Here is a 26,070-nt window from a genome sequence, read left to right as displayed (position 1 = left end):
TTTCAAACATATTCTTAAACATACATCTATCAGTCTAATGAGCTCAAGCCAAAACATGGAGGTATAATTGAAAGAGCATTAACTAGAAGATCAGATCTCAGTTTAAACCAGCCCCTGTTGCTGGTAGCTATGGAAAGTCTCCTCATCTTCTACTGACCTTGCAGGACTATTTCGTGGTGCAGTAGTAACACAGGAATAGGGCCTCAAATGTTAATACTGCTACCAGTTTCCAATACCAGCTGTGTGTCAGGCCATGCATACTCAGTGTAATACCTGATTTCATTTCCTCTATATCCCTCCAAAATAGGTATTGCCATTCTTATTAGCTCATTAAACTGAAAAGGCTCACATAGGGTAAATGACTTTTTAAGGTTGCATTGCTAGGAAGACTCAGAATGAGATTCAAACTCAATTCTTTCCTACCTCAAATCAATCCTCTTAACCGGTAAAATACATGTATATATGCTCTTTTGCTAAGTGTTCTAGTCTCTGAGTCCTACCAATTTACAAGCCTATTTTGGGAAAGGAATCATTTTATGTGTATAGTCAATAAATTGCAATTATTATTAAAACTGCCATCTTTTGACTCTCTCCACATGTAAAATGTTCAACATGCTTTTACTTACCTCTCTCCTCCCCCATCTTGCCTCCCACCCATACCAACCCCCACCTACACTCCCCCCACCTACACCCCACTACATCCATGTTCACAGCATCCTGGTTACCTCCAACACTAACCCCAGTAGAGAGGTCTTGTGTCTTACTAAAGATTTAATAGTTCTTGGGGCACATAGGTGGCTCAGATGGTTAGGCATCTGCTTCAGCTCAGGTCATCATCCCAGGGTCCTGGGGTCCTGGGATGGACCCCATGTCAGGCTCCCTGTTCAGTGGGGAGCCGGCTTCCCCCTGTCTCCCCTGCTCATGCTCACTCTTTCTGTTTCTAATAACTATATAGTTAACAAAATAAAAAATATTTGATAATTTTGAATTGACTGGCCATTCAAGAAGGAAACGATAGTACTCCTTGCGCCAGTGAGAGCAGGTTTCCACTGTTCTTAGCAACATGAGCAGAGCCTTAGCCTGCATGAGCAGGCCTCAGACTCTATTTTTCCATATAGACTCATGGTCTTGCAGTTGTGCACATGAGTCCCGGTTCTGAATAAAGTGTGAATGTTTGTCCTAAATGTTGGTGAAGGTGTGAATTTTCACCTTCTCCTGTATCTCCAGGGGAATTTTTGAGGACATTTTAAAGTTCCAATTGGATCATGATCTTGAGATATTTTGGCAATAGAAAAATGGAAAGAAATAAATAAAAATTTTAAAAATTAAAATCTTCTCAGCCAAATCCATTGTATCAAATCTAGGCTCTCTAGCCATAGAACGGAAAAGGTTAAAATTATATGGGTCAGTTTCATAGAATGCTGGTAGTGTAATAGCAAGAGAAAAGGTATTGGCCCCAGCCATACTTGGGTTTGAAGTCCAGCTTCACCAACTAGTGGAAGGGGTTGGGGGTGCTTAGACTCAAGCTCTCTGTACCTCACTTAACTCATCTGTGAAAGGAGAATAACAATGTTGACCTTGCCAAGTTTCTGAAGATAACGAAACGCTACAAGAACTTAGCAAATGTTCAATACATGGTAGTTGCCACCGAGGTGATTTCTGTCATTGTCACTGCTTTCTGGTCTGGGTAACTGTAGCGACTGCCCAGCAAAAGCAAATTTATTTCAAGTCCCATGGCATTGGTCAGCATGAGCTCTGTTAACTGTATACATAGATTATGAACTACTTAGTTGGTTTACACATTTATGCAGCTGAAGAAAAATATTTACTGGCCAGATTAAATTGAATTAAAACAATCAGATGAAAGGGAGCCCAGAGACTGCCCCTCAACTCAACAAAAGACACTTTGCCTTGCTCTGAGTAGCAAACTCGTGCCAGCGGCTTGACTAATTCAACAGTAACCTGAGGAGGTGTGATGAGAGCTGCAAAACGGACTGAACGCTGGAGAGGGAGGGTTTTTATCTTCACACCGTATTCATGTCACAGCTCTGGAGACAGGTTCACCTCACCAATTCAGACCAACCTAGATAAGGAAGGCAAAGTCTGAATGAGGGAACACAGCTGAAACGTCTATGAGGTAGGAGAGTTGAGTTTTCGTTAGAGACAGTGTCATCTTCTAAGTCATTTTTCCATGAAATGGTAAACTAGCCCTTTGGGACTCTGAGCAGAGTTTCTTACAAATGTAACTTTAGATTCCGTGACAAGGTGATCAGCTTCCTAGGTTGGCTACATAAGGATTTCCAATCCAAGAGCAAAATGTGACAAGGACCACACCCAAGCAGCCTGAAGCCAAGAAAGCGGTAGCCAGATTGTTCACTTTCTTGCTCTTCAGACAGTCCACGTAAAGCTGAATTCTCTTCAGGTGCTGGTTTTAAAACAGAACTTAATGGCCATGAAGAATATTACTAAAACAACATAGGTTGCTTCTTTGGATCTTCTAGCACTTTCTAGTCTAAACTATACTGGCTACATTAGTTCATGGCACAGGAAATACTGCCTAACGCCACATTTACTGAACTGTGTTCCAAAGCTCGGTATTTCATGAGATGTTAAGAGTTAAGGGTTCTAGAAAAAGAAGGGAAAATCACTTTGTAAAATAAACTTGGGAAATGCAGCATAGTCGGAGACTCACAGTGCATACTCATTTATTAAAGATTCCAAAGTAAAAAAAAAAAAAAAAAAAGTTCTAAATTCATGCTATCAGCAGTCATTAAAATTAATCTCCACACATAACAAAGTTTTGTTTTATATCACCCTAAATAAAGCCTTGAGAACAGTGTTCATTGAGACATTAGCTCAGCAAATTGCCATCTACTTATTTCCTCCCAATAGTGTAAATGTTGTATAATATCCACAGTAGAATAACAGCCCAATGCATAATTTCAGCTACATTCAGGACCACATAATAAAAACAATATACTGTTGTTATATCATAAGTAAGTTAAAATCTTAGACTATCATAAGTAAGTTAAAATTTTAGACTATCCTGAAAAGGTAATAATTCTATCTCACATAGAATTCAGGGGATGTAAAATTTAAGTTTCTGTGGAAAAGGCCCATAATTCCTCTTACTTCTATCTCTGGAGTTTTGGCCATGACTCCCAGCATAGTCTTTTCCAGTGACTAGGCACCCCCAGGAAAATCTGCTCACAGAGACACCTGGGTTCAGTGTTTGCTCACGAGTGGGGAACATTGATTTTTATTGGCACTTCAGCTGCTGACAATATTCTCAATGATATGTAGATAAATTGGCTGTTTCTAGTGTTTTCAGTATTATTTTTTCCCTTCTTTTCCCAAGTAAATAATTAGAATAGGACCCCCCACACACACACCCCAGTCTTTCTTATTCTGAATTATAGGTAAAATACCCTGTCCCTGTACAAGAATATAAAAGTACATTTGAGTTAGGGTCCCAGGCTCCGAGGGAGAGGGTCCCGAACTAATGAGAATTCATAGTGTGCTGCTGGTGGGACACATGAGAAAGTGGGAGTCCTATCCCTTCTTATGCTGAAGTATGTATGCTGGCTGGGGAGGGCCAGGGACTTCTGGAAGGGAGCTCACTGTGCAACATGGATTCCCAGCATGCACCAGTGATCTGCCTCAGAAAGGCCCAGGCCCAGCACTCATTTGTAGTTTTGGCCAGCCTGTTGGAGACCAGCTGCTTGCTTTGGCTTATTTAATTACCTCCCTTGCCCACGAAGTTCATGCTGCTCTCTGTGGCACTTGAGAACTGCCAGCACCAAAGGGTTTGGTTTCATCTACTTGAACTTGGGTGACACAAATATTTCAGTGGTGAATCAGTCCTGGAAAGGGGAGGTGGGTAAGGTAGGGAGTGTTTGTAGAAGACATTTCATCACCACTAGTCAAACATGTCTCATTGTTGGTTCAGGAGGTGCTGGTATTTTCCTCTTTGAAGGGGATGCTCAGAGAGCCAAGAGCTTCCAGCCTGGAGCTCAGCTCCAGGGAAGGGCAATGGCCATTAGCATGCAGGAAACCCGCAGGACTAGTTGCTTTGGAGTGCTGACAATCTTAGGGAGATGGTTTTATGTCTTTCCTGGGGCGGGGGGTGTGAACTAGTAGATCTGCCTAAAGAAAGCCTGAGGCTATGTTAGGGCTGCAGAGGGGAGCCTATCCTTCTGCCTGGCTTCCTTTTAAAAGGTTCCCTAGCTGTGGAACCCCAAAGATGAGGTCAAGAGACTTGTAATTTCAGAAAACCGGTAGTGCTGATATCAATGGTAAAAACACTTGGTTGGAAGAACAGCATATGGGATTCTTTGGCTTGGATACATCCTTTGGACCAGAAGTAAGAGTGACGTGAGCCCTACCCAGCAGTGTCCCCGATGAGCACTCGCCCTTCAGAAGAAGAGGAGGCGGCACCATGGTCCTGAGTGCCCTTCCAAGCCCCATGATCTGGAAGGGACAGTAACAGCTTGCACTCTTCTGGGAATGTGGTATTATGAACGGCAAGGGGGTCGGGAGAAGATTGCCTTTAGAAAAACCATAGCCAGGCTATGCCAAGAAACACAAACCAAAAGGAAATATTTTAAGAAAATAAACAAAGCTACTGAGTCAAACATACAAAGCAGAAAAGCGGAACAAAAGATTATTTGAGGCCTGAGGTTTGAGCATTTTGAAGCCACACATGTGACGGGCCAGATCAAGAACATGAGGAGCCTAACAGCTGTGTAAGCGCCGAGGCAGCCGCTCCCATCAGGGGCTCCCGGCCTGCGAGGCTCCACGCAAGCCCACCGAGCAAGCTGAATGCTCGGGCTTGAGCTCAGCCTTGGCTATGCACGAGAGGCCTCCACTGGTGGGCCACACAGAGAGGGCTGAGAAGATGGATCCCACCAACTGAGTTGCTCCTGTTGTATGAGTCCTCCTGTCCTAAATCTGTCATTTGGGAACCTCAAAGGTTATCAGTGGTACAATTGTGTTGGGCTTTTGTTTTTTAATAAGTTTGGCTATTAGAACTTCCAACTGAGAACCTTGTCACCTCAATATTACACTGTCTTCAGAACCCAAACATTCTGGAACTGAACTTGTTGGGCTGAACACTTAAGGTCCCAAGAATTTACACTGTGAAATAAGATAGAAGTTAGACACTCTTTTCAAATTGAAGCATACGTTCTAGCAAATGGAGCAAGGTTCCAGTGTACAACAGCCTCTGTCAGAGAGTAGTGTCTCAGTGGTACTAATTCTGAGTCCAACTTCACCTTCTTTCTTGTAGTCACAAGGCTTTTCGAATCAATCCCTTCAGTCACTGCAGAATTTCACCAAGATGTGTGATGATACCATGCCTTTGGCTTTTATGACAGGCTCAATAAAGCACATGATATATGAAAATGCCTCTGAATTTGTTATAAAGCTACTGTCAAGAATACAAATATACCTAATTGCAAATTACTGTTTGTGATTAAAGACCAGAAAATGTGTGTCTTTTGAGGAATGAGTGTATTTCCTTTGTATTTCTATTAATGAAACTCATCATGTTTTCCTTGTTGCTGTGGCTGCCAGGAAACTTATCTCTAATGTCATAACCAGGGGCACCTGGGTGGTTCAGTGGGTTAAAGCCTCTGCCTTCAGCTCGGGTCATGATCCCAGGGTCCTGGGATAGAGCCCCAACTTATCATGATCATATATGAATATTTATATAAATATAAATATACATTAAATGTAAATATATATATATAAATATATATATATATATATACATATATATATATATATCTCCTTCCCTGGAATTAGGACACCAAGATCAGAAGTGTTACTCTAGTTAGTGAAGGAAGAATTATCATAAGTTATATAGTCCTGGCCATCTGCAGATACTATTCCAGAAGAAACATTTGGGACCTATTCATTTTCCAGTTTGGGAGAAATAATTTGTTTTGGTGAAGGAGGTGTAATATAATTCATATCATAAAGGAATATCTTTGCCCTGGTCCTTGTCCCTGGAAGAAATTGGGTGGGAGAGGAGAAAAAGCATAAGTCTCACCATTGTCTAGCTGAGCACATTAATATGTTTTTGAGCAAGAACAGATAGGTCAGACCCTGAACATATATTCAGGGCAGGGGATGCTGTGTGGGCTCTGCTTGGTAAAGTGGAGGGTATGGTTGGAGAGGCTGCTGGAGTGTTGTGATGTAGAGGAAGAGGTCAGGAAAGGAGAGAAAAATGTAGCAGCAAGCAGACAGCTCCACAGAAATGAACAAGGGAATTTTTTAGAATAGGAAATTTGCTTTCCATTGAAGTTATCTAATCATCAAAGCTGTAAGGTAATCTGGTTTATCATTATTTTATTACCAAAAATTATACTTTTTGAAAAATATTGCACCTTTTAATTCATATGTCAGGGAGGGGGCGGCTATTGCAGAAGGCATAGAGGTGACAAGATTTAGGGAATATTATCAGGGAGAAAGGATTGGGGGGTCCCCTCTTTGGCTGACTATTAAAAGGATAAAAAAAATTAAAAAAAAAAAAAAACAAAGCCAAGCTTAAGTGTGGATCAAGAGAATTCAGAGTAAGCAAGTTTTGGAGTGACAGCTTGTGGCAGAAACCTAAGGCTCGGGAACCTGCAGGCAGGCATGGAGAAGCTACCGTACTCCAAGGCACATAGACTGTGGGGAGGGGATCAGGATGATAATGTCCAGGTCTCAGGGGGAGCAGGGAGACCCTGCTGGTCTACATTTGTAAGTATTTTCTATTTGAAGTCTCTCAGGGAGGTATTAGTCTAAAATTTTCAAGCTTCCTTCCATCTATGTGGGATGCAGCACAGACATGTGGAAATTGCCTCATCATACAGGAGAGGGTATGGGGCAGGTGTGCTCAGTGCCCAAGGAGACCCATCAGGTACTCAAAAGAGAGGCTTCTGTAAGCCAAAATGACTTGTACAGGCTTCATGTAGGATATAGATTAGGGGCAGACCTCAAAGGATAACTATTTTTCTTTTTTTTTTTTTAAAGATTTTATTTATTTATTTGACTGACAGAGATCACAAGTAGGCAGAGAGGCAGGCAGAGAGAGAGAGGTGGAGGCAGGCTCCCTGTGGAGCAGAGAGCCCAATGCGGGGCTCGATCCCAGGACCCTGGGATCATGACCTGAGCCGTAGGCAGAGGCCCAACCCACTGAGCCACCCAGGCACCCCGGATAACTATTTTTCTACCCTTATTTATTTACTAGTAAATGGATGAATGCATGAATAGTTAGACTAAATGTAAATAGGTACTTTTTATGCATTGAAATAAAGGCTATGACACCATAAGAAATGTAATCTGAAATACTTAAAAAATTGGGCCCAAATGTAGGAACAGAGTAGCATAAATCAGAAGATATTTATGAGTTACTGTCAAGAAAACAAATTGCCAGTGTGTTACTATTTTGGAAGTGGTAATAGCCACATATACAGAAATCATAAGTACACATCTGATTCTGGATATAATAATCTCTAAGCATCAAAAGGGACTAATTAACTATTCTCAGTTAGATTATCCTTACGAAAGGAATTCGGTTTTAAGATGCTTTCTCACTAGAACTTTGAACTCAAGGAACAAAGACAGCTATGGTTTAGAATTTAGTTAAAACACTTAATATCTAGTGACACATTTCTCTATTTAAGAAGAGAAATTGAAAAGTCTACATTCCATTATTCTATGTAAACATGTGTTTCAGTGGTATTTTTAATGATCACTTATATACTATTTCCAAGAAAACAATGAGGTAGTATCATTTTTTAAATAAAAGAAATCCTATAACAGAAAGCAACTACAGAGAACGGTGTATGGAGTCTTTAAAAGATGGTGCCTTGGGGGTGCTTGGGTGGCTCAGTGGGTTAATAAGCCTCTGCGTTCAGCTCAGGTCATGATCTCAGGTTCCTGGGATCGAGCCCCACATCAGGCTTTCTGCTCAGCAGGGAGCCAGCGTCCCTCCCTCTCTCTCTGTCTGCCTCTCTGCCTACTTGTGATCTCTGTCAAATAAATAAATAAATCTTAAAAAAAAAAAAAGATGGTGCCTTGAGATAATACTTAAAGAGAGAAGATAGATGCCTTTCAAACACTAAGTTCTCCATTCCATTCACCTGAATCCATTCAACCTGAAAGCTTTCCAGGTACTCACCCTTTGAGGTCACCTAATTGTATATTTAACGTGCTTACGACATGTTGGAATGTATTACTTTGGTTAGACCATAAAAGCCTAAAAAATGTATATAGCTCTTCTCACAAATCGGTACTTACAAATAATAATCAAGAATGTGGATGTAGGGTTGTAGGTCTACATAACACATTCGTATACATTACATTATATGTGACTCCAAACACTTAGAAACTTAATATTCATATGCCATATTCTAACACTGTGCCTACTTTTTAAAGTATTTCCTCTAGTATTCTCATTTTACTCTAAGATGATGAAGTAGTAAAGAATCATTCATTCCCAGTTTAAAGTTGAAAAGACTAATGAGTTTCACTTGGGCCTTAGAATTATCATTTTAAAAACTTATAAATAATTAATCCCATTTATAGTTGCATGAAAAATAATAAAATACCTGGAATAAGTTTCACCAAAGAGGGGGAAAACACCTGTACTCTGAAAACTTTAAAACACTGATGAAAAAAATTGAAGATGGAAAACATGGAAAGACATGCCATGCTCATGGGTTGGAAGAACAGATATTGTTAAAATGTCTATATTACCCAAAGCAATCTACAGATTTAGTGCAATCCCTGTCAAAATACCAGCAGCACTTTTCACAGAACTAGAACAAACAATCTTAAAATTTGTATGGGACCACAAAAGACTCCAAATAGTGAAAGCAATCTTGAAAAAGAAAAAACTGGAGGTATCACAATCCCAGACTTTGAGTTATATTACAAGGCTGTAGTCATCAAAACAACATGGTACTGGCACAAAAATAGACACATAGATCAATGGAATAGGATAGAAAACCCAGAAATAAGCCCATAATTCTATGGTCAATTAATCTTCAACAAAGAAAGAAAGAAGATACAGCAGGGAAAAGACTGCCTCTTAAACACACAATGCTGGGAAAGCTGGATAGCTATATGAAAGGAAAGAAACTTTTTGACCACTTTCTTGCACCACACACAAAAATAAACTTAAAATGGATTAGAGACTAAATGTGAGACCCAAAGCCATAAAAATCCTAGAAGAAAGCACAGGCAGTAATTTCTCTGATATTGGCCATAGTAAAATTTTTCTAGATAGGTCTCCTGAGGCAAGTAAAATAAAAAATCAAAAATAAACTCTTGGGACTACATCAAAATAAAAAGCGTTTGCAGAGAGATGGAAACAATCAACAAAACTAAAGGGCCACCTATTGAATGGGAGAAAATATTTGCAAATGACATCTCTGATACAGAGTTAGTACCCAAAATATATAATAAACTGGTACAACTCAACACCCAAAAAACAAACTATCCAATGAAAAATGGGAGAAGACATAAACGGGCATTTCTGCACAGAAATGTCTGCAGGTGGCCAACAGACACATGAAAAGATGCTTGACATCACTCATCATCAGGGAAACACAAATCAAAACTACAATGAAGGATCACCTCACACCTGTCAGAATGGCTAAAATCAACAGCACAAAAAACAACAGGTGTTGGATGTGGAGAAAGGGGAAACTTCTTACATTGTTGGCAGGATTGCAAACTGGTGTAGCCACTGAGGAAAATAGTACAGAGTCTCCTCAAAAAGTTAAAAATAGAACTACCCTATGGCCCAGTAATCACACTACTGGACATTCACCCCCAAAATACAAAACAGCAATTCAAAGGGATATGTGTATCCTTGGGTCTACTGCAGCATTATTTACAATAGCCAGATTATGGAAGCAGCCCAAGTGCCCATCGATAGATGAATGGATAAAGAAGATGTGGTGTAGATATATACAATGGAATATTATTCTGCCATAAATGAATGAAATCTTGCCATTTGCAAAAACATGGATGGAGTTAGAGTATAATACTAAGTGAAATAAGTCAGTGAGAGAAAGACAAATACCATATGATTCCACTCATATGTGAAATTTAAGAAACAAAACAAATGAGCAAAGGGAAAAGAGAAAGAGACAGAGAGAGACAAACCAAGAAACAGGCTCTTTAATGCAGAGAACAAACTGGTCACCTGAGGGCAGGTAGGTCAGGGATGGACGAAATAGGTGGAGAGGATTCCTAGTACCCTTATCAGGATGAGCACCTGGTGTGGCATTCCTGAAACTAATATAACACTGAATGTTAACAACACTGGAATTAAAACTGAAAACTTGGGGTGCCTGGGTGGCTCCATCAGTTAAGCCTCTGCCTTCGGCTCAGATCGTGATCCCAGGGTCCTGGGATCAAGCCCTGCATCGGGCTTCTTGCTCAGCAGGGAGCCTGCTTCCTCCTCTCCTCCCCACTTCTGCTCTCTTGCTGTCTCTGTCTCTCACTCTCTCAAATAAATAAATAAAATCTTTTTTAAAAACCTTAAAAGTTAATTAAGAAAATATCCCTGCCTATAAATTCATTTATTTCTCCTCTTTGACTTAACAGATCTTATTTTTGCTTTTCAGAAAGTTAAGAAACAAAACAGAACACAGGAAAGGGGATGGAAAAATAAAATAAGAGGAAATTTGAGAGGAAGGCAAACCATAAGAGATGCTGAACTCTAGGAGACAAACTGGGGGTTGCTGGAGGGGAGCTGCACTGGGGGAAGGGACTATTGGGTGATAGGTATTCAGGAGGACATTTGATGTAATGAGCACTGGTCATTACATGCAACTGATGAATTACTAAATCCTACCTCTGAAACTAATAATAAAAAAAGGAAAATTCAGTATTAATGTTGCATTATTTTTCTCCCCTCTTAGTACAAAAAGAAAAGCATCATCAAATCTAAGAGGGGGGCTCCTGGGTGGCTCAATCGTTAAGCATCTGCCTTTGGCTCAGGTCATGAGCCCTGGATCCCAGATCCAGGGCTACATCGGGCTCCCGGGCTCCCTGCTCAGCGGGAGGCCTGCTTCTCCCTCTTCCACACACCCTGCTTATGTTCCCTCTCTAGCTATGTCTCTATGTCAATAAATAAATAAAATCTTAAAAAAAAACCTAAGACGTATATTTGTCTCCCAATTCCAGCAACACAGTAGGCTGACCTAAAGCAGAACTCCATTTTCCACAAATAAAATGTTGCAAACAGAAATGTTTTTAAAATATATGAGAGTTCACAAGAAAGAGAAACGCTCAGCTGTCAAATAAAAAGCAAATTGAAAGACAGAAGCTGAAATAATCACATATAAAATCTGTGAGGCAACTGAAACAGTACTTAGAGGATGTAGACATCTGCACTCATGTGTGTATGTCTATGCAAATGTATATATATTTTATCTTTATGCAAATAATACAGATTTGAAACCTATATGCTAAATGTGCAATTTAAGATAAGCTAAAAAATTTGAACAATGAAATAATACGGAAAAGCAAAATAAAATACATGAAAACATTTAAAAGACTAAGTCAAATCCATCCCAAAACTAGTTAAGATAAAAATTAAAAAGGGAATATACCTATAGGTACAATGGAGACTTTTTCCAATCTTTACAGAATATTGGAAATACTTACATGCCATTAAATTTGAAAACTAAGATGCAATAAATAATTTTATAGAAAAAACAGTTAATTATTGATTCTAATCAGACAAAATCGATAAACTAAATATCTATTAAAGAAATTGAGAGTGAAAAAATCCATCTCACTACCCCCATCTTTTCATACCCTTGCCTTCCCACAAACCCAAATATGAACACCGTGTGGCTCAGACAGTTTTATAGATGACTTTTACTAAACTTTCAAGCAACACAAACCCCAGTCTTACACAAACTGTTCCAGAGAATAATAAAAGAAGAAATTCTTTCAAACTTGTTTTTATAAGGCTAGGATGACCTTGATTTTAATACATGACAACCAAAAAGGATTACAGACAGGTTTCACTTATTAACACAGATATGAACATCCTGCATGTAGAATAAATGAATTCTTTCCACCTTCTTCATCTCATAATTATCAGAGACCAAGAGGAGATCCTTGAGGTAGATGTAAAACACCTTTTCCCAGTCACAATTTATCATCAGTCAAGAATGTGGAGCACTTGCTACTCTCCCGCCAAGGACATCAAGTGGCCCCCCCTTCCTAGCACTATGACCACACCCTCCACTCTCAGGCCTTCAACCTCCTCCTCATCCATGATCAGGAATCAAGAAGGGGGCTTACAAGCACTGAAATAGGAATCCAAGTGGAACTAAGTCTGTGCTCCTCCAGACTGTTTAGCTTCTTTTAACAGGATCAAAATAGAACTCAGAAGGTTCCACACTTAATGAACTTGGAAGTCACCATTCCATCCTAGCAAGTAAAATGCCCAACAGACTGAAAAACCAACAACACTTCTTGAATCCACAGAAAAGGGGAGGACACAGGGCAAACCACAGCCCCAAAGATTGGAGAGACAGACTGGAAAATGCAGGGAGTCACGGCTTACCAGAATGGAGACTCCTGAGCAGAAACCAATGCCTGGGTAGGAGCTCCAGGGTATGAACAACAATTGATGAATTGCTGGAGGCTCCATGAAGACAACTCTGAGAGTTAGGAACTCCAGGGAGAAGGGCCATCCATAAAGGGCATCACAATTTCATGAGATTTACCTTCAGGAGCTCAACCAGGTTTTCACAGTAAATATCAAAGAAGTCTCTCTAGCTTCCAGCAAGGGAGAGGGGAAAGGAACCATTCTGAATTACACCACATCACTCTAATATCCTGAACAAAGCCTGCGCAGAGGAGAAACGAGTTAACCAGAGCCTAACCTGCTGGGGTTTTATCAGAGCCTAATTGACTTGGGGGAAGGGAAATAGTCAACTCCAGTCAGCTCTAATCTCCCATTTAAGTGGAAGGAGGGAAAAAAAAAGGACAACTGAGAAACACTTGTGAAGTTTATAGCCCAGAGGCATGGGCTCACTGAAAGATTGAGATCCAATCTATAGGTCTAAGGACCACTTCCCCGCCCCCAACATATTACCACCACATCATTAAAGGCCCATTAACATCAATCAGTTCCTTCTATCCAGTACATCATGTCCAACTATCAAGAAAAAAAATGCATGTCCTATCAAAGGCAAAAGCACAATTTAAAGAGACAGAGCAAGCATCAGAAGCAGACATGGTAGAAATGTTGGAATTATCAGACCGGAAATTTAAAACAACTGTGATTAATATGTCACGGGCTCTAATGAATAAAGTAGACAGCACACAAGAAAGCATGGGCAATGTAATGGAAATATGGAAATATGGAGATACGGAAATCCTAAGAATCAAAAAGAAGTGCTAGAGATCAAGAATACTCTAAAATGTCTTTGATGGGCTGATTATTAAACTAGACAAGATTGGTGACAGAATCTCTGAACTAGAGGATGTATCAACAGAAATCTCCAACTCTGAAAAGCAAAGAAAACAAAGAATTAAAACACACACACACACACACACACACACACACACAGAACAAGATGTCCAAGGACTGTGGGACAACTATAAAAGGTGCCATATATACATGATGAGAATACCAGAAAAAAGAAAGAAAGAAGAAATATTTGAAACAAAAACAATTAAGAATATCCTCCAAATTATTTTCAGACACCAAACGACATATCCAGGAATCTCAGAGAATGTCAAGAAGGATGAATGCCAAAAAAAAGGGGGGGGGGCAAAACAAAAACAAAAACCCCATACCTAGGCATAACATTTTCAAACTACCAGAAAAAAAAAAAAAAAAAAGACAGAGAAAAAAGTGCTAGGAGAAGCCAAAGGAAAAAAATACCCTACCTTAGAGGAACAAAGAGAATAACTACACCTGACTTCTCCTCAAAACCAGGCAAGAGGCACAAATGGGTAGCTCAGTCATTTAGCATCTGACTTTTGGTTTCAGCTCAGGTCATGATCTCAGGGTCATGAAATCAAGCCATGTGTCAGGCTTCCTGCTCAGAGGGTAGTCTATTGGAGTTTCTCTCTCCACCGCTCTCTCTCTCCCCCTCCCCCGCAAAAAATAAATAAGTCTTAAAATACAAGACAGAAGAGTTAAGTGTTGAGAGGGGGAAAGAACCCACCAACCTAGAATCCTGTACCCTATGAAATTATCTTTCAGAGATAAAGGAGAAAAAAAGACTTTCTCAGATAAAAACTGAAGGAATTTGCTGCTTCCAGTAGACTTGCCTTACAAGAAATGTTAAAAGAAGTTCTTAGAAGGAAGAAAACAACATAGATAAGATACTTGAACCTACATAAAGGAAGAGAAAAGCATCAAAGAAGGAAAAAATGAAGGTATGATAAAAATTTTTATTTTTCTTTCTCTTAATCAGTCTACCAGAGACAAAAGATATTATTTGTTCCAAGTAATAATAGCAACAATGTATTCACTCATATACACTTACACATATACCTTACGTATTTATATATGAGCATATATCTATGTATATATATGCATCATATATATACCTCATGTATAAGATGTATATATGTCTATATGAATCTTATAGTTATACATCCCTTATACTTATAGGAATGCTTATATATGTGTGAAATGAATGACAGCCATGATAGAAGGGATAGTGGGAAGGCACTGAGTTGATGTTGCTATTTTAAGACACTCACCCATGAAGCAATATAGTTTTGTTTGAAAGTAGAAGTAGACTTGGATTAGTTGTCAATGTATACTCAAAACTCTAAGGCAACCACTAAAAAAAAATTAAAAAAATAAAAAGACGTATAACTAATATGCTAAGAAAGGAGAGAAAATGGAAGTGTATAAAATGCTAAGATAAAACCACAATAGGCAAAAAAAGAGTGGAAGACAAAAATAGGAACACAAATCAAGGGTCACAAATAGAAAACAGTAATAAGTACAGTTGATACTAATCTAACTATATCAGTAATCCCTTTGAATGTCAATGTTCTAAATGCATTAACTGAAAGTCAGAGATTGTCAGGGAGGATCAAAACATAAAACCTAACTATATGTTGTCTATAAGAAACCCACTTTAATTATAAAGACATATAAAGATTAAAAGTAAATGGATGGGGGAAAAGATTTACCATGCTAACACTAATCAAGAGAAAGCAGGAGTATGTATAATTTCAGACAGAGTCTACATCAAAGCAAGGAAAAAATCAGGAATAAAGAAGAGCATTACATAACAAGAAGGTGTCAATTCTCCAAGATGTAATAATCCTTAATATGTAGTACCTAAGAAGAGAGCATAAAACTATAAGGCAAAAACTAACAGCATTGCAAGGAGAAATTACCATTTCTATTTAACATTGTTTCAGAGCTTCTAACAAATACTATAATACATTTTAAAAATACAGATTATTAAAGAAAAAATGTCAATGTTGACCTATATTATGATTGCATTAAAAAAATCTATAGGAAATTAGAACTCATAAGAGTAAATCAAGTTCACTAGTTAGAAGAAAAATATATGTGAATTGATGATAAATTTCTTATCTGTCAGAAACAATCAATTTAAAAATGCAATTAAAAATGTATAGATGTAGGGCACCTGGGTGGCTCAGTTGGTCAAGCGTGCCACTCTTGATTTCAACTTAGGTCATTATCTCATGGGTCATGGGATCGAGTCCCAAGTCAGGCTCCACACTCAGTGGGGGTCTGCTTGAAGTTTCTCTCCCTCTCCGCTCTCCCATATGCATGCTCTCTCTCTGCCTCTTTCAAATAAATAGATATTTTTTTTAAATTATATACATACAGGAGCACCTGAGTGGCTCAGTTGGTTAAGTATCTAACACTTGATATCATGTCAGGGCTTGATCTTAGGCTTGTGAGGAAAAGGGAAAAAAGAAATATTATTAAAGAACACATAAAATATTAAATATGTGGGCAGATATATAATATTCATTGGTAGGAATACTCCAAACTTACCAAAATATGGTAATACTCCAAAATTACCAAAATATGGTAATTCTGCCTGTATTAATCTATAAATTCAATGCAATTCTAAAAATAAAGTCCAACACATTTTTGATGGAATTAGATAATCCGTTATCTAATTACCAAGGAAAGCCAAGACAAATTTAAAGAAGAGTAAGTCAAAATTTGCCCTACTAACATTTCTAACTTTTGAACTTATTTCTTAAAAGTATAAGGTTAGTTTACCAAAGAAACAGAATAGAGAGGGAACTTTGTATATGTGAGAGGCAGCAACATAAATCAATAAGAAAATCAGACTAGGCAATAAATGCTGTTGGGATGAATGCTTATCCGTATGTGAAAACTATGGAATTGTATGTCTAGCTCATATTTTAACATAAATATCATGTATAGAAATATTTTAAGTATAAATTTGAAATAATTTTAAATTTAGAAGATAATAGAAATAATTTTTTCCTCAAAATAAGAAAATTTCATAAATAAGATAAAAACCTAACCATAAAGGACAAGACTGATTATTTTGTTAGCCCTAAAATTAAACTCAAAATTTCTGTATGCAACATTATCATATTCAGTAAAATACAATGTGAATGATATTCTGAAATTATATATGTGAATTGCACTGTGCTAATGTACATATTCAATAAGGAAACCAAGACGAATTTTAAAAGCAAGCCACAGACCACAGGGTGGGAGAAAATATTTACAAAATACTTAACTGGCAAAGAACATAGTACTGAGAGTACATCAAAACTTTCAGTTTAGAATATAAAGACAATCCATGAGAAAAATGGGAAAATGGATGATGACTTTTCAGAATCACAGAGGAAAAAGAAAAGCATCTAAACACAGATCTTACACTTCACACAAAAATGGACTCAAATGTGATCCTATACCTAGGTGGAAAAATGCAAAGCTATAAAACTTCTAGAAGAAAATCTTTTAGAATACTTGTGTGCCCTTGGGTTTGAAGAGATAGAACACCAAAAGCACAGTCCATGATAGAAAAACATATATGAGTCCGATTCCATTAAAATTAAGAAGTTCTGCTCTGCAAAAGACAATTGTTGAGAGACTCAAAAGCCACAAACTGGGGCACCTGATTGGCTCATTCAGCTAAGCATCCGACCCTTGTTTTTGGCTCGGGTTGGATTGCATAGGACATGGGACTGGGTGCTCAGCAGGGAGTCTGCTTGAGATTCTCTCTCCCCCTCTCCCTCTACCCCTCAACCCACTGGCTCAAACTCTCTCTCTAAAATAAATTAATAAATCTTTTTTTAAAAGCCACAAACTGGAAGGAAATATTCACAAAACACATATCTGAAAAAGACTTGTATCCAAAATATACCATGAACTCATAAAACTCAGCAATTTAAAAAAAATCAAAACAAAACAAAACAAAAAAACCCTCAAACAACCCAAAGAAATTATACCTATAGCAGACAAGCACGTGAAAAGATGCCCAACATCATTTGTTTTCAGGGAAATGCAAGTTAAAACAACAAAGAAAGAAGTCTACACAACTATTAGGTGGCTACAATGAAAAACAAAACAAAACAAAAACAAACAAACAAACAAAAAACACCTGACAACACTAGTTTCTGGGGAGCATTCAGAGCAATAAGAACACTCATTCATTGCTGGTAGGAATGAACTTGGTAAGCTACTTTGAAAGACAGTTTGACGAGTTTCTCACAAAGCTAAGCTTAGTCTTTCCATACAATCCAGTGGGCAAGCTACTAGGTATTTACTGGTTTAAAACTTATGTCCACACAAAAATCTGCAAGTGAATATTTATAGCAGCTTTATTCATAGTCACCAAACCTGGGAATAACCAAGATGTCCTCAGCACATCTGTGCAGTGGGATGCTACTTGGTGATGAAAGGGAATGAGTGACTAAGAAATGCAAAACCATAGAGGCATGTTGCTCAGTGAAACAAGCCAGTCTGGAAAGGTGATCTACTGTATGACTCCAATTATATGAGATTTTGGAAAAGACAAAGTTATAAAGATGGATAAACACACCACTGGCTGTCAGGTGTTTGGGAAGAGGAAAACGTTGAAGAGATGAGGCACAAGGGATTTCTTCAGACAGGGAAGCCAATCTATGAGATAATGGTAATAGTGGATGCATGACATTATGCATTTGTCAAGCCCACAGAAATTTACAGCACAAATAGTGAGTGCGAATGCACTTAAATGTACAACATTTAGTGGGTGATAGGGGAGTGGTACTAAGACAGAATGTAGACTGAAAAGAGATGTAACTTGACCTCACTGAATGAAGAGTGGGAATTAAAGGGGCTGAGCTCAGTGACGTTGGAAATAAATGGCATCTGTGAGACTAAAATAAAAGGAGCTGTACTCCAGCTGACCCAAGCCATGCCTTGTAGGGGTAGGGGTTAACAATTCCGAAGCCACTATACATCTATGCTGGAACTGAGCAATCAGGTAAGAATGATAATGGTGGCAACCAGATTTCTCACTGTTGGAGTGAGAGGCAGAAGAAGGCTGGAATGATCCACAGAGTAATGCGGTAGAGTTGGAGAGATCGGTGTGAACTCATGTTTCGCTTAAAACAGATGTAGGTGAGCACATGCACAAACCACGCAATCTGTTTTATTTACTGCGTTTGAACCTCAAAACATCTCTATGAAGAAGGTAATCTCATCCCACTTTATAGAAAGAAAGAAAGAAAGAGAGAGAGAGAGAGAGAAAGAGAGGGAGAAAGAAAAGAAAAGAAAAGAAAAGAAAAGAAAAGAAAAGAAAAGAAAAGAAAAGAAAAGAAAAGAAAAGAAAGAAAAGAAAAGAAAGGAGGGGAGGGGAGGGGAGGGGAAGGGAGAGGAGAGGAGAGGAGAGGAGAGGAAAAAAGCAAAGAGAAAAGAAGAGGAAAGAAAGAAGCAAGCAAATAGATTAGAGATTCTGTCCACAGGTCATGTGTTGGGAACCCAGGACTGACTGCAAACCCATGTTCTCAGGCCCTTACTCTACATTGTCTCTCATGGTTAGAGGAACCCATTAATTCTTGTGGCATAAGGCTGCTTTGCAAACTGGAAACAATTCACATTAAAATAGACTGTGAATACTTTCCTTTATCTAATTTTCTCCCCTTCTTGGCATATCGGAGAATTAAAGTTCCTAACCCAGCTGCCTCTGGGTGGGGTCTTATGACTAGTTCTTACCAATGCATTATGGACAGGACAGGGTCATGTGCATGTAACTGTTAGTGTGGGACCATCCAGTTCTCATCCTTCCCAGGAGATTGTGGGAGTGTGTGTTGATATGGAAGTGCCATAAGATTCAAGTACCCTGTGTTGAGCCAACACATGGAGGACAGCTGCCTTGGAAAATTTTGCACTGCAAACTCTGTATGAGAGAGAAGTAAAGTTTTCTGTCTTAAACCACTGAGATTTGGGGAATGTTTGTTACCACAGAAAAACCTAGTATATCCTCAGCTATACAGCATTGCACCTGGGGTTGTGGGGATGGTGATCACATTTTCATGGTTGTTGGTCTTGATGTTATTGTCCATTAGGACCATCAAGCAAAGTAACCTCTCTACGGCCCTTGATGCCTTTCCCACAGACAGGCAAAATAATATTTTCACCATCAAAGCAACAAAAATGAAGATAATGGAGATGTAAAACATAATTCAATGGCACAGACAAGGAATGGATGTATTGTCTGGAGTGCTCAGCAGAAGTCTAAGCATCAGATAAACAGTCTTTTCCCTGGAGTTGATGCTGGAGGCTCTCAATCTACTTACAAGTAATTATAAAAGCATTCTACTCGCAAGCATGAATGGATTACAAACCATTCCATCACTAAGCAAGTTTAAGCAGACTTCTTGATCTCTATCAGGAAGGCCTTCCTCCCTTAACAAGTTCCACATTGCAGACAAACCTTTCTGCCATCTGCTCGAATGGAAACATGTGGCAAGATCCTGCATTTGCACACTTTGCCCTTGGTAAGGAAAGAGAACTTAGAGGATTTTTGTGGAAAACCACCTTCTTGGCACACAATTTGTGGCTAAGTTTTGCCCTTTGTCCCTTGTGTGAAATGATCTATTTTGATATATATGTCACTTTGGATGACTGTATATGAGATCATATTTATATATGCTAATCCCCAGCGTGGTTTCTAGTGATGATGGTGATGGTGGCAGGATCCCCCTACATGCCAAAGGGCAAATATGCCACACCGAGGACTTTAATTGGGTGATGATATCAATAACTTCTGAGCCACAAAGGGAAATGAGCTATCTTTTAAAGATCCATAGTCTTTCTCCAACATAGTTGCCCTGCATTGTTACTATCTTCCTCCTTTTTTTTCTTCGTCAAGCTAATTCTTACCCTTTAAAATTCATCCTTTCCAAGACACTTTCTCTGACTACCCTGCATGTGTTAGGTAAGCCTTCCCCTTCTTCTGTGTAACCTTTGCTTACCCTTCTCCCAGTATAACACAAAGAAAATCCAGACATGATGTGGTTGTATATAATGCTAGAGATTTTGCTGGAAGGAGGAAGTTTAATGATATTTCAAATTTGCAGCATCATGTGCATTTTTTTTTCTGTGCGTGGGCATCAATTGTCAGATCCAATTTCAAGCAAGAAGTAGAACATCTCACTATAGGTGACTTAACACCTTCTCCTCCCCTCCGACATAACATAAGTGATCCATTCAGCAGAAGCCAGCAGAAAGTATTCAAACAATTCAGAGAATTCTGAGATTAGAGGGGAGAAAAGGTAGAGCATCGCAGCCATTTTACTAAGAAAGAAGGCAGCTTGCATTCTGCAGAGCATACTGGATGAAATGGAAGCCATCCATAGACATGAGTGGGCAACTGGCCGCACGCTCAGAAGCTACACTTCGATGAAGTTCATTGGCAAAAACTAAGGATTTGGTGTGACTAGTAGTAAGTATCCCAAGATGAGGCAAGAAGAGGACATCCAACAAACACACAGTCCACTGGAACGAGAGCAAAGAGCACATACCAAGGATGGTCCAGTTTGGATCATCAGAATCAGCTGAAGCTTTATAATTCAAACGCTCACCCTAGAATCTTAGTGAGGGGGAGGGTGAAGGTATTTTCAGACTCACAAAAAAACAACACATAAAATGTGCCTTATAATCTGCTGTATATGACTCATGCTTAAAAATTCCTCTTTGGTATTCAAATATTTGTATAGATAAATGAGTAGACGAGATGTTCCCACCTGCTGCAGTCAAGTTTGGGGGACAAATGTGGGCAAAACTACATTAAGCTATCCACCATACAGAATCTTCCCTTCAGGGGGTGGATTTCTGTCCAAGTGTACTACATGATGTAACAGGACTGATTACTTTCCACATAATTATCTGTTCATGGTCCTATTTCCCCACCAGGCTGAGAGCTTCTTGAGGACAGTGTCTTACACGGTTTCTATGGCTCACATGTGTAACACAGTAATTGATGCGTTAACACATTCGTTATTATGATTGGCATAACATGAGAGTTATCTTTGGGGAAGGAGGAATTCTTAAAATGCTAAAGGAGCTAATAATAAAAAACTGATAAATTTGTTTATATTAAAATTAAAATATCTCTTTGTAACAAAACACTTTTTAAAAATGCAAAAAGTTAAGTATAAATTGGAAGAATATATTGACACATGTAACTGATATTCACATAAGCACAAAAAATATAGAACTTCTACCAAAAAAAAATAAATAAATAAAACAAAAGAAATGAATAAGTATCTTACAGAAGAGGAGTCATATGGAACCAATAAATACATGAAAAGACATTTGATTTCATTAAGGATGAGGAAAATGCACATCAAAATCACAATAAGAAAACATTTTAGAACCAACCATTCAATGACAAAAATCAAAAAGTCAGGTATTTGAGAGAATGTGACAACGGAGTCCATTTCACATTGCTGATGGAAATGTAAACTGCTACAACAAATTTGGAAGACAAGTTATCATTATCTTGTCAGACCTAACATTCAAATCCCTTACTATCCAGCAGTTCTATTCCTGGGTATGTGAGAGAGAGAGAGAGAGAGAGTGTGTGTGTGTGTGTGTGTGTGTGTGTGAGAGAGAGAGAGAGAGAGAGGGTGTGTGTGAGTGTGTGTGTACATAAGCTACTTTTAAATATGTGCGGGAGACATATATAAGAATGTTCACTAACAGCACTGCTTATAAGATTGAAAATGGGAAGTGTTGCAGGGCTCTTTAACAGTATGATGGATAAATAAAATGTGGTATATTTACACCGCAGAATATTTTACAGCTGTTAAAAAGAATGAACTATATTTATAGGCAATAATATGGATAAATCACAGCAGTATATAACTAAGTGAAAAGTCAATCTCAAAAGTTTACGTAGCCCCTAAGACATATTTTTATAACTTTGCAACAACAAAAACCAGACTATATGCTTTTTGAGGATGTGTAATAAAAGAACATGGAGCTGGAAGGTGGTGGGAACACCCAGGTGGGACAGGCAGGAGTGCAGGACCTAGAGGCCCAGCTCAGGGCCCATGGAGCTCTCTTGAATTTGTTAGCTGTATGTGATGCGTTGGATTAGCACAAGTATATGCAAAATGACCAACCTAGGACATCCTAAAGACTGTTAATTATGAGACTACTGTCTACAATCACCTGGAGCAAGAGCAGAGCGATGTCATCAGTGTTCCTCCCTGTGTGGACATGTTGTCTCGGATAGCTGATGAGTACATATGGCAAATTCTTGTGAGATTCTGTCCTCTCAGGCTTAGCCTACAGAATGGTGATGATGAATTAGCATTGAAAAAAGGCCCCAGTTTAGAAATATGATTGTCAGGATGGAAAAGTTCCCATGAAGCTGCATGGCCTGATGCTTTCACTGTGATGACTCAGTATTGAGTTTATTGGAGTTGAACTTAATGAAGTTACCTCTTACTTAGAAGTGAGGACTGGAAAGCAGATTTTTCTCCAATTAGAAAACAAACACACCAAACCCTGAGATATTAATTTTTCAGATAGTAACATTAATCAGTGCTGAGCCATAGGTTAATCTCCTTTCTCACCTGAGCCACCTCAGGTGTCCCTCTCTATTTCACCTGGCAGGAGAATTCACTGTCACACCTGTCACTGAATCTGAACAGTGATTCAGATCTCTTGAGTTGATACTCAAGAGAATTCTACAGAAGATGATGAAATGTTAAACCAGACTAAAAATTCTAATGAAGGCTTCCATTAAGACTCAAGAATTAGGGGCGCCTGGGTGGCTCAGTGGGTTAAGCCGCTGCCTCTGGCTCAGGTCATGATGTCAGGGTCCTGGGATCGAGTCCCGCACCGGGCTCTCCGCTCAGTGGGGAGCCTGCTTCCCTCTCTCTCTCTGCCTGCCTCTCTGTCTACTTGTGATCTCTCTCTGTCAAATAAATAAATAAAATCTTTAAAAAAAAAAAAGACTCAAGAATTACTCTAAAATCCCTTTGTATTGTTCAGGGATCTCCAGAGAAAGAGAAACAATAGGATACATATAAATTAAGAAATTTGATACTTGGAATTGGCTCATGAGGATGTGAAAGCTGAGAAGATCCTTGATCTGCTATCTGCAAGGTAGAGAGCCAGGAAGGACCATGGTGGAGTGTTCAGTTTGAGTCTAAAAGCCGAGAACCAGGGAATCCAATGGTGTAAGTCCTGAACTAAGGGAATGAAAAGAGACAGACGTTCCAGCTCAAGCAATCAGATAGAGAGGCAACCAGGGAATCCAATGGTGTAAGTCCTGAACTAAGGGAATGAAAAGAGACAGACGTTCCAGCTCAAGCAATCAGATAGAGAGGCAAGTTTTCCTTCCCTCCACCTTTTTTTTCTGTTCCATTCAGGCCCTCAACAGATTGGATGAGGCCCACCCACACTGGGGAGGGCAATCTGCTTTATTTAGTCACTGACTCAAATGCTAACCTCATCTGGAAACACCTTCACAGACACACCCAGGAATAGTATGTAGCTAAATAGCTGGGCCTCCTGTGATCTACAAGTTGATACACAAAACTAACAATCTCACTCTTTTGATCAATATCTCAATTTTCTGCAATAAGATAAGAGGATAAAAGTCACTGAAAAATATTTTCTACAAAAGATACTTAATTCTTATGTATCTTTTTTTTTTTTTTGCTTCCTTTCTTTTCCCCACAGATGAAATGGCAATAAGTTTCTTATGTGGAAGATTTTATTCAGCTTATTACATGTATGGTAAAAATGTACATATATTAAAACAGGTTTTATAACTAGAGACTGTTTTCTAAAATTTCTCCTTGATAATATATTTTTGAATGCTTTCTAATAGAGTGTATCATTTTTCCTATAAAGGCAGACGCACATATTTCATATTACATGTGATAGAGCCTGACATCATTACTTCATTTCTCAGTAATTGGTGATCTGATGAAAATGAGAACACTTTAAAGAAACCAGAGCAGTTTGTAACTGGTAGATTTTTGCTTCAATCACCCAAGTAGCTCATTTTCATCAGTAACCAAAATCACTTAGGTCACAGAAGCAACACTTCCACTTACCAAATTAAATCCCAGGAAGTTCCCCAAAGGTGAATATAAGAAAAAGGGGTTTTAGGAGCTGAAAATTTGACTACTGTTTATTATTTAGTAGGTCAAATTTAGTAGGTCACAAAGCCTACTAGGTTTTCAACCAAGTAGATAACAAACATAGAAAACAATCGTAACATCAGCTGATGGCAACACTTTTCATAGCGAGCACTGTGTAATGTACAGAATTATCAAATCACTAAGTTGTACACCTGAAACTAATATAACTTTGTATGTCAACTATACTTCCATAAAAAACAACTGTAGCCAAAAAAAAAAAAAAATGGTTAATAGATTTCCCAAATGCAAGTTATTTCGATCTTTACTAAGAAGTGTTTATCTACTAGTAAGGAACCAATCATTGTTTCCTGATCTGATTACTCATAATAGGGGGCTAACAAGAAGGGCCATGTTCTGTCTCTCGAAATTGGCATGATTTCACTGTGCAGCACAAAGGGGAAGACAAGTACACATGTAACTCGTTATTAACTGTGTCCTCTTTGAGTAATGTTTGGCCGGTCACCCAAGTTCTAGATGGCAAATGACATAGTTTTCTTATTTGACTGCAAGCTCCTCATGGAAGATGTAGAACTATTTTTAGAGTATCATAAAATATGATTTGTGCTATTCCTTGTCAAATGTTAAACTGTAGTATTTAAATAAAAAATAAAACTAGCATGAACACAGTATTAAGGATGACTGTTACCTTAACTGGGGAGAGAAGGGTGATGTGGCAGGAGAATCACATGGTTTATTTTTGTCAACGTCCTCATTTCCAAGCTGGGTGGTCAACGCACTGGTAGGAAAAAAAAAAAATCTAGTTTAATTCCTAAAAGGTATCTCTAAAACCAAACCAAAATCTGTAGAATATGAAGTTGGAAAGTAGTAAGACCTATAAATGCTTCCTCAATCTGAAAACACTGCTTTTTATCATACAAAAAGAGCTGTGAAAAGATGTTATTTAATTTTCTAATATCCCTCATCATTTCAAGAGCAGAGCAAAACTACTTAAAGAGAAAAAAAAAAAGTGTTCATTATGAAGGACTGAATAAAGACAAAGCCAATCATCTGATAAGTGGTTCCTGGGGAAAAATCTCAATGGTTTGAACAATGTTTCCATTTTATTACTGTAAAGTAAGATAAGCGGAGATTACTCACCAATTTAGAAATGTGTATTTTTTCATTGTGAGCAACCTGTAAGAACTAGCCCATGGATTTTTAGTGCGCTTCTCCTTCCTGCCCAAAGCCTATTTGTATTCAACCATGAATGTTAACTTCACAAACTGCCTTTACCACATAGGAACCTAAAAAATACCAGTCAATGTTCTAACACTTAATTATGAGCACTATTTGAGTGAGGTTATAGAATATTTAATTAATAGAACATGTAAGCACATAATATAAATATTAAGTGTGTACTTGAGGTCATCACTATGGTCAAGGGCAGGACAGTCATAT

The sequence above is a fragment of the Enhydra lutris genome, unplaced genomic scaffold (assembly GCF_002288905.1).
Source record: "Enhydra lutris kenyoni isolate GAN:26980312 unplaced genomic scaffold, ASM228890v2 scaffoldscaffold35, whole genome shotgun sequence".
NCBI lineage: Eukaryota > Metazoa > Chordata > Mammalia > Carnivora > Mustelidae > Enhydra > Enhydra lutris.
The sequence above is the reverse complement of the archived record's forward strand: the minus strand, read 5'-3'. Positions refer to the sequence as shown.